General features: G+C 51.1%; 1 protein-coding gene across 5 annotated transcripts in view; it reads right to left on the reverse strand.

Annotated features, from left to right (window-relative positions):
* AP2A2 (adaptor related protein complex 2 subunit alpha 2) overlaps positions 1-9,571 on the reverse strand; it is a 71,140-nt gene that overhangs the window by 60,774 nt on the left and 795 nt on the right. The window lies entirely within an intron of this gene.

The raw sequence follows: 9,571 nt of genomic DNA on the forward strand, positions 1-9,571 counted from the left end.
ACTAAAATACAAAAATTAGCTGGTCATGGTGGCACATGCCTGTAGTCCCAGCTACTTGGGAGGCTAAGGCAGAAGAATCGCTGGAACCCAGGAGGCGGAGGTTGCAGTGAGCCGAGATCACGCCGCTGCAACGGGCACGTGTCACCTCGACCTGACCACCCGTGAAAACAGAGAGCAGAAGCAGGATCTGACCCAACCGGCTCCACGTGTTGTACCTAAGGGAATGCATCTGGCAATAGGTCAGCCACTTGACTGGGAGTCTCCTGAGGTGTCAGGGCTGAGGGAGCCAGATGCGGCAGAAAGAACCTGGCAGAGGAGCCAGGGCTTCCCCGGCCTCGGGGACACATGGCAGCTCTGGGCACACTATCCCCCTAGAACCCCACAGGACCCAGCAGCCCCTCAGCCTACCCTGCACCTGGGCTCCTGCTACCTTCCCGGCCCACAAAAGCCTGGGTACCCCATTCCACACTCCAGCCACCAGGTAAGCACGGGCTCCAAAAGGCAACCAAAGTTTAAAATCAAGAATCAACCGAACAGGAGAGACAAGTTCCCTCTGCAAACAATGCCCTGGGAAAAAGCGTGCAGAGCCGGCAGAAAGCGCCGTCTGAAACGTGGAAGCGTGGTTACATGCTCCCTGTGAGTCCAGGTCAGCCCAGCTCCTGGGGCACCCCCGAGTCACCGGACTTGCCTCTCCCTCCTGGCATGGGGCACCCCACTGCTTCACACTCTGCTGGGTCCTCTTCCTGGTTCCAGTCTCCAGGGCACGATTTCAAAACAGGGCTGCTTCCTACTCACGTTACGTACTCTATGCGTCCTGGCCAGACCCTCACAAGTGCAGCTCGAGCACAGAGCTCTGTGTACCACATGGCCTCAGCCCCCGCTTCCACGTGGGACACCCACCTGAACCATCCACCCACCGAGAAATTCTCTTGTGACAAAACTGCTTTTCAGGGCATTTCAACCCTCACTTTCACGCCAAAGTCAGGAAGGTTCTGAAGAAGGAACACACTGCCAGAATCAGCAAATGTGGTTTTATCATGGAAGTCTGAGATCATGTGGCCTGGTGAAAACTGTTCATTTCTGGGTTTTGGTTTTTGGTTTTGTTTTTGAGACAGAGTCTCACTTTGCCGCTCAGGATGGAGTGCAGTGGCACAATCTCGACTCACTGCAACCTCTGCCTCCTGGGTTCAAGCGATTCTACCTCAGCCTCCCAACTAGCTGAGACTACAGGCCTGCGCCACCACACCCCGCTGATTTTTGTATTTTTAGTAGAGATGGGGTTTCACCATGTTGGCCAGGCTTGTCTTCAACTCCTGACCTCAGGTGATCCACCCACCTCGGCTCCCACAGTGCTGGGGTGACGGTGTGATCCGCCCGCCTTGGCTCCCACAGTGCTGGGGTGACGGGTGTGAGCATCACACCCAGCCCATTTCTGTTTTCTTAAGTGAGTGTCATTCCATTTTTTTTTTTAAACCGAAGCAAAAGTTATTTAACTTACTCCATCCAGCATTGGAAGCTGACAGAAAGTCATCTAACTTCTAACTCCTGAACTTGTAGTTTCAATATCAAACTCCAGTGTGACTTAAAACAGGCCAGCTGTGAGCTGATGGGCGCTGGCAGAGAATGCCACGGAAGGAGGGACATTCCCATTCGTGCCAGGTCTGTCTTACCACACTAGGTGTGGAGGAGGAGGGACTGGGCCAGACATACTTAACAGAAAAAAGAACGCCGGCTCAACAAGGCCACCCACAGACATGACGCGATCCAGGGTCTCACTTGGAATTCGCCTTCCGCCCCCATCCAAGCACCTCGTGGGCCTCTACGACATCCCTTGGCCTTCCCTCTGCGACCTCCCTGCCTCCAGTCAGGAAACAACTCCCAAGCACGCACCACCTGCCCACCGTGACAGCCTCCTCCCCCCGCGCACAGTCCTGAACGCAGGAGGACACAGAGAACTCAGCTCCCCACTTGTCTGCAAGCTCTTCAGGCAGAGCAGATGGGCTCTGCTTCTCTGAACCCCACATCATCTCACCTTATAGGCCCAGGTCTGCCATCCCTTCTCCAAAAGCTGAGGGCAAATTCATTCCAGAATTCGGCACCGCTCAGACTGTGGGAGGAGGCACAGGGCACAGCGCTGCTGCAGGTGGGGCAGTGTCCTGTAAGCACAGGCACCATCTACAGGAGACGCGAAACATCCACACAGAGGGCCACACAGAGCCTCAGGGCAGCGGGGGGCCAGCGTTTCTGCCAAATGAGTTTACCACAGATTTACAAAAAGACTTCTGGTTTTTGGAAAGGTGTAAACTGAGATTTGAGCTAAGGGAGAATGGCCCCATGCTCAAGAATCCGCAAAACAGAGAGGGTAGGTTCCCATGGACCCACAGCCCCTTCCGCCCAGAAGCTCGCGCCACGTACTCAAACTCTTCATTCACATGAGAGCAAAATCGCCCCAAAATATCATTTTCTACACCAGACTCAACTCTTCCCCTCTGACCTGACTTCATTTGATTTTTTTGTTGTTGTTGTTGAGATGGAGTTTCACTCTTGTCGCCCAAGCTGGAGTGCAGTGGCACAATCTCAGCTCACCACAACCTCCACTGCCCGGGTTCAAGTGACTCTCCTGCCTCGGCCTCCCGAGTAGCTGGGATTACAGGCATGCGCCACCACGCCCGGCTAATTTTGTATTTTTAGTAGAGACGGGGTTTCTCCACGTTGGTCAGGCTGATCTCAAACTTCTGACCTCAGGTGATCCGCCTGCCTCGGCCTCCCAAAGTGCTGGGATTACAGGCATGAGCCACCGTGCCCGCCACTTATTTGATTTTTTTAAGGGCCAAGGAAATGCCATTTAATCCAGCCTTAATGACAGCCTTTCCAGGAACTCTTCGACCACAAAATCCTGACACAGACTGTTGCCAAAAGTAATGGAGCGAAAGTCATTTTAAGAGGAAAGAGAAGTAACAGTAAGTATCTGGCACAAAATATGTTCATCACCAGGACCCTTCACCTTGTCATAAAAGAAAGTGATCCCAACCTTCAGAGGAGCCCGATGGAAACACTGTGACAGCAACCAAGGTGTTTCCTAGAGGGAGCGACCACTGACCTTGGCAAGAAAAACCCAACCTAGGCAAGACCGACTTCCTCTCATCTCGGTAGTCTGACCCTCTCCGCAGTCACCATGACACACTTCCTACTGACTTCTAAGGAACACAAATCATGCATAAGCAAAAGAAGACATGCAAGAAGAGCATTCTTTTCTCAAAGTCAGCACTTCAGGAAAGACAAAATGAGCTTTTAACTGTGAAGGTTATTTAAGAAATGCAAAAGCAGACTGACCAACTCTGATTCTGACCTTCACTCCTATGCACAAAGATCACGACAGCTTTATGTTTAATTTGGGGTTTTTTTTGTTTTTTTTTTTTCCTTCTTTTTGAGACAGAGTCTCACTTGTCACGCAGCCCAGGCTGGAGTGCAGTGGTTCTATCTCGGCTCACTGCAACCTACACCTCCCAGGTTCAAATGATTCTCCTGCCTCAACCTCCCAAGTAGCCAGGATTACAGGTGCTCACCACCACACCAGCTAATTTTTTCCATTTTTAGTAGAGACGGGGTTTCACCATGTTGGCCAGGCTGCTCTCGAACTCCTGACCTCGTGATCCACCCGCCTTGGACTCCCAAAATGCTGGGATTACAGGCATGAGCCACCACGCCCACCCTGTGTTTAATTTTTATACTGGAGTTTAAGCAGAGTTTAAAATTTAGTGTTCAGTTTCTCCATGTCTAATTTATGACTCCATAACTGGAATGTCACAAATAAAATTTTTTTTAACTTTAGTCATGCTGAAATACAATTCAAAGGTTATCTAATTTCAAGTTAACAGAAATGGCCAGGTATGGTGGCTCACTCCTATAATCCCAGCACTTTGGGAGGCCAAGACAGGCGGATCACTTGAGGCCAGGAGTTTGAGACCAGCCTGACCAACATGGTGAAACCTGTCTCCACAAAAATTAGCTGGGCGTGGTAGCAGGCACCTGCAATCCCAACTACTCAGGAGGCTGCGGCACAAGAATCACCTGAACCCAAGAGGCAGAGGTTGAAGTGAGCCAAGATCGCGCCACTGCGCTCCAGCCTGGGCGACAGAGCAAGACTCCACCTCAAAAAACAAAGAAACGGAAGGCATAAATCCAAGTTTTGTGCCGACCACAGGGATTGGAGTGCTGATCGCTACTTTAAGTTATCCTGGACCCTGCAGCAAAACTGCATCACTCTGTGCAAGGCCACGGAAGTTCATCTTCCCCGTCTTGCTGGTAACATCCCTCCATTTGTTTCCCCTTCATGTGAGGACCTGGGGGGATGAAACAGAACGCCTGCGAGCATCTACACTGCACCAGCACCACATGCAGAGAAATAAAGACGGTCATCTCCTGCCTGAAGCTGTGGTCTCACAGCAAGGACTCATCCCTTCTTCCCTTCCCACAGTCAATGCTCAGCGTCTGACAACATCTCCAGCAGTGCTGTCTCCCCGACAACACACTAGCGTCGGCATGTCAACAGCAATGCATAAAGACACGCATTAACTCAGTCACATGCGACTCTCCTCTGCAGGTATATTATTTGTGTAAAAGCAAACAGTAGTTCCAAAATAACTGAAAAAATAGCAGGTAACTGTTATGCCGTTTTCCCGATGTCGGCAGTTATTTTGTTTTCTTGATATGTTTTGCCCAATGCCAATCAATGTGCCAGCCCGAATGGACCTCGATGGGACTGTACGGAGGGAAAAAAAGCCAATCTCAAGAGATCACTTACGACGTGATTCCATTTACATGACATCCTCGAGGTCAGAAGATTACAGAGATGGAGAACAGAGTAGCAGTTTCAGGAGTGCGGCTATAAGGAGCAGCTTTGTGACAATGAAACACTTCTGAATCTCGCAAAGCTACAGGTGCTAAAACTGCATAGAACCACACACACACACACACACACACACACACACACACACACAAAGTGCATGTAAATCTCATAAAATCTGAATATGCCTGGCGGTGTGCACCAGTGTCCGCTTCCTGGTGTTGAAAGTGTCCTGTAGTTATACAAGATGTCCACATGAAGAAAGGTGGGGTGGGCCAGGCGAGGTGGCTCACGCCTGTAATCCCAACACTTTGGGAGGCTGAGGCGGGTGGATCACCTGAGGTCAGGAGTTTGAGACCAGCCTGGCCAACGTGGTCAAACCCCGTCTCTACTAAAAATATAAAAATCGGCCAGGCGTGGTGGCGGGCGCCTGTAATCCCAGCCTCAGGAGGCTAAGGCAGGAGAATCACTTGAACCTGGGAGCCAGAGGCTGCAGTGAGCCAGCCTGGGTGACAAGAGCAAGACTCCATCTTAAAAAAAAAACGTGGGGTGAAGAATGCCAGGGACCTCCCTGTCCATTTTCTGCAACTTCCGGTAAGGCTACAATTATTTCAAACTCAAGATTCTAAAGCTGGGACTAAATAAAAGGGCTAGAATTTTTTGAATACCAATTTTAGAAAGAAACGGTTTATTAACTCCCATCCACTGAACTCATCTTGACCAAATACAGTGCCCCGAGTTGAAGTCCATCAGATAGGATGAAGTTAATTTTAGTAGACATTAAGTTAGTTCAGCACCTGAGCCACAGAAGCTACAGCTTTGAGGGGCATGGCTTAACGTAAGGCAACTTTCCAAATTTTGGAGCATATTCGCTGCTGTCTATTCCAGGAGGAGTGATGCCCCAAGCCAGTCTGCTGGGAGGGATTACTCAAAGTGAAAACGGAGCATCCTCAACTGTCTCCACACGCTCCCCATCCACTACCTCAGATACATGGCACAGGGTCTTAAAAGGGAAAAACTTTTTTTGAGGCAGGGTTTCAATCTGTTGCTCAGGCTGCCCAGGCTGGAGGGCAGTGGCACAATCCTAGCTCACCGCAGCCTCAACCTCCAGGGCTCAGACAATGTTCTCACCTCAGCCCACCACTGAGTAACTGGGACCACAGGTGTGTGCCACCACACCTGGCTAATTCTTTTCCTCTTTTGTAAAGACAGGGGTCTCACTATGTTGCCCAGGCTAAAGGAGGAAAACTTAAGGGTCAGAAAGATACAAGGGAGGTGCAAATTTGGAGCTGAAGCAGGCTTTCATGACACCTCAACTTGAAATCCACCCCTTCAAGTGTCAGCTGAGGAAACTGAGGCTCCGTCACTAGTGGCTTCCACTCATGCAGCAGGTGAGAGGCGGAGTCAAGGTCAAGAGCCTTGGCTGCCAGCGGAGTCCTCTCTCCACAGGGCCCAACTACTCCTATCATTCACCCTCACAACAGGAAAACAGGACACAAAAGCAGAGCTGGCCAGGGACGGGGAGGCGGGGACTCCTCCACCTGTGACATGGAGGTCAAGTTCAGATCAGCTCAAACCCTGGCTAGCTCTCCAATCCCATCTCCAGGCACCAGCCCGCATTAATTAATTTAATACATATACATGTTAACTATTTGATGTTCCTCAAATACCTTGGTCTTCGGCCTGAATTGCCCATTGGACAAAACCAGCCCAAGAATCACCTTCGGCGTGAGGCCTTCTCTGGCTTGTTCATGCAACCATTCACTGAGCACACCTCGCGTGAGACACTCACCATGAGGAGCAGAGGAGGAAAAAGGTGACGAGCGAGACAGGGTCCCCACCTTGCAGAGCCCACCCCAGAGGGCAGCAGGGGATACGGAGCCACACTGGTGAAAAACAGCACCACAAGCTGAAGACGCTACCCTGAGGAGAACAGAGCCGAAGCTGATGAGAGGCCATCCAACAGCAACACTGGAAAGAAGAATCCCAGAGAGGGGCCATATTAAAGAGACCTGGATGCCCGGATGCAGTGGCTCACACCTATAATCCCAGCACTTTGGGAGGTCGATGCAGGTGGATCATCTGAGGTCAGGAGTTCGAGACCAGCCTTGGCCAACACGGTGAAACCCTGTCTCTACTAAAAGTACAAAAATTAGCCAGGCATGGTGGCATGCACCTGTAGTCCCAGCTACTCGGGAAGCTGAGGCAAGAGAATCACTTGAACCCGAGAGGTGGAGGTTGCAATGAGCCGAGATTGCACCACTGCACTCCAGCCTGGGCGACAGAGCAAGACTCCATCTCAAAAATAAAAAATAAAGAGACCTGGCTCCCCCAGCTAGGACTAAGCACCCCTTCTTCCACTAGCTCCTTCAGGAGAGGGCCATCTTATTCACCGGGCTACACTCATGGTTCCCAATCGGGACAACTTTGCCCTAAGGGGACATCTGTCAATGCCTGGAGACACTGTTCCTTGTCATAACTGAGGCATCTGGTGCTGCTGTAAACATCCCAGGAGGCACTGAACAGTCCCCCACAATAAAGGATGATCCAGCCCCAAATGTCAGCTCTGCTGAGTTGGAGAAAGTCTGGTCTACACAGTCAAGCATTTAAAAGAGAAGAGCAGCTTCCTCTTATCCAAAGGGATACGTTCCAAGGCCCTCCGTGGATGCCTGAAACTTCAGATCATACTAAATCCTATACAGACTGTTTCCCACACGTACCTATGAAAAAGTTTCACGTATAGATTAGGCACAGTAAGAGATTAACAACAGCCAGTAATAAAAGAGAAGTGTAATGATACACGGTGATAAGAATTGCACGAATGTGGTCTCTTTAAATATCTTACTGTACTGCACTCACCAGTTTTCAGACCACAGTTGACCAGAGGTAACTGATACCTCAGAAGGTGAAACCGCAAATGAGGGAGGCAGCTGTCCTGCGCTCACTGTGCCAGCCCTCTCCTGCCAAACGCAGCCTGGCACAGACCATACGTCCAGCAAGTAGTGACCGCTATGTGAGGCAATGGCTTTCAATCTCACCGCCCTGCCTCATGTAACCTGCTTCAAAGACGGAAGGACAGACATCACAGCTCATTTAAGGCTGCTAAGCCTTTCTCCAAGGGGTCCCCTTAACAAGTAATACACAGGTTTACAAAACGTGTATCGGTCTCATTATGTAATGAAGAAAGAAAAAAAATGCTACTTGCAAAAGTGCGGATCTGAGGATGTGTTTCGAAGCCTTTTTCTTTTCTTTTCTTTTCTTTTTTTTTGAGACAGGGTCTCACTCTGTCACCCAGGTTGGAGTACAGTGGCGCGATCTCAGCTCACTGCAGCCTGACCTCCTGGGCTCAAGTGATCCTCCTATCTCAGCCTCCCAAGTAGCTGGGACTACAGGCATGCACACCACCACTCCCAGCTAATTTTCCTACTTTTTTTCATAGAGACAGGGTCTCACCACATTGCCCAGGCTGGTGTCAAACTTCTGGGCTCAAAAGATCTGCCTGCCTCACCTTCCCAAAGTGCTAGGACTTCAGGTGTGAGCCACTACACCTGGCTCTACGCCTTTTTTTTTTTTTTTTTCCCCTCTCTGCAGAGTGGGGGAAGGGTTAGATGGTCTTCTACCCTTTCACAGACTGTGGCGGAACCAGACTATCCTCCTGAACCCCCACCCAGTCTAAGGAAATGAGAATGCAAAGGTAAGGTTACGGAAATTCCTCAAAATATACATTAAAAATTATGAAAGTGCCGTGGCTCACGCCTGTAACCCCAGCACTTTGGGAGGCCAAGGCAGGTGGATCACTGGAGCTCAGGAGTTCAAAACCAGCCTAGGCAACATGGCGAGACCCCATCTCTACAAAAAACGCGAGCATTAGCCAGGCGTGGTGGTGGTGCACGCTTACAGTCCCAGTGACTCGGGAGACTGAGGTGGTAGGACCACTTGAGCTGGCGAGGTTGAGTGCACCGCGATGGCACTACTGCACTCCAGCCTGGGCACCAGAGCAAGACCCTGTCTCAAAAAAAAAAAAGAAATTCATTAAGTCAACTATTTGGTAGATAACAAGGAAAAAAATCAACACGCCAGAAAGGAAACTAGCTTTTTTTCTCCCTTAAATTAAATATAAGGGGCAGCCTCTGAAAGCGAAGAGGAGGTTCTGCACACGGAAGTCATTAACTGGTGGACCGGAGGCCCACCCTGCACCCCCTTCCGGGTCCTCTTAACAGTTCAAGCCTTCCTGGCCTGTTTCGCGGTTCGAGGGGACACGCATGTGGCTGAGAACGAGGTCCGTGACTGGAGCAGCCAGCAGCAGCCAACCCACGCACGGACGGCTCGAGTTCGGATCCCCTCCGGGGATGAGTCATTTTAATCGTCGTGGGTGAGATCTGGCCAGGGGATAATACGCCGCCAGAACCCAGGTCACAAAGCTGTTTCCTGGGAAGACGCCGAATTCCAGATTTCTGCTCCCAAAGCGAAAACCCACGCCGTCTTGGGAAACGCTGGGTTAAACCCTCCACTACTAGAAGGACCGAGGTGACATCATGCTGGGGAGGGGCGTCTGGGCCCGGAACCCCCTCGGAGGTGCCGCAGCCACCACGCAGCAGCCACCGGGAGTGCGCATGTGGATCAAGGACCGTGCCCTGAACCCCCAGGCCCCGCACCCCCAGACCCTGGGCCCCACCCCGCACCCCCACACCCAGGGCCCCGCCCCGCACCCTGGCCCGCACCCCC

Source organism: Cebus imitator, unplaced genomic scaffold, assembly GCF_001604975.1.
Source record: "Cebus imitator isolate Cc_AM_T3 unplaced genomic scaffold, Cebus_imitator-1.0 Scaffold384, whole genome shotgun sequence".
NCBI lineage: Eukaryota > Metazoa > Chordata > Mammalia > Primates > Cebidae > Cebus > Cebus imitator.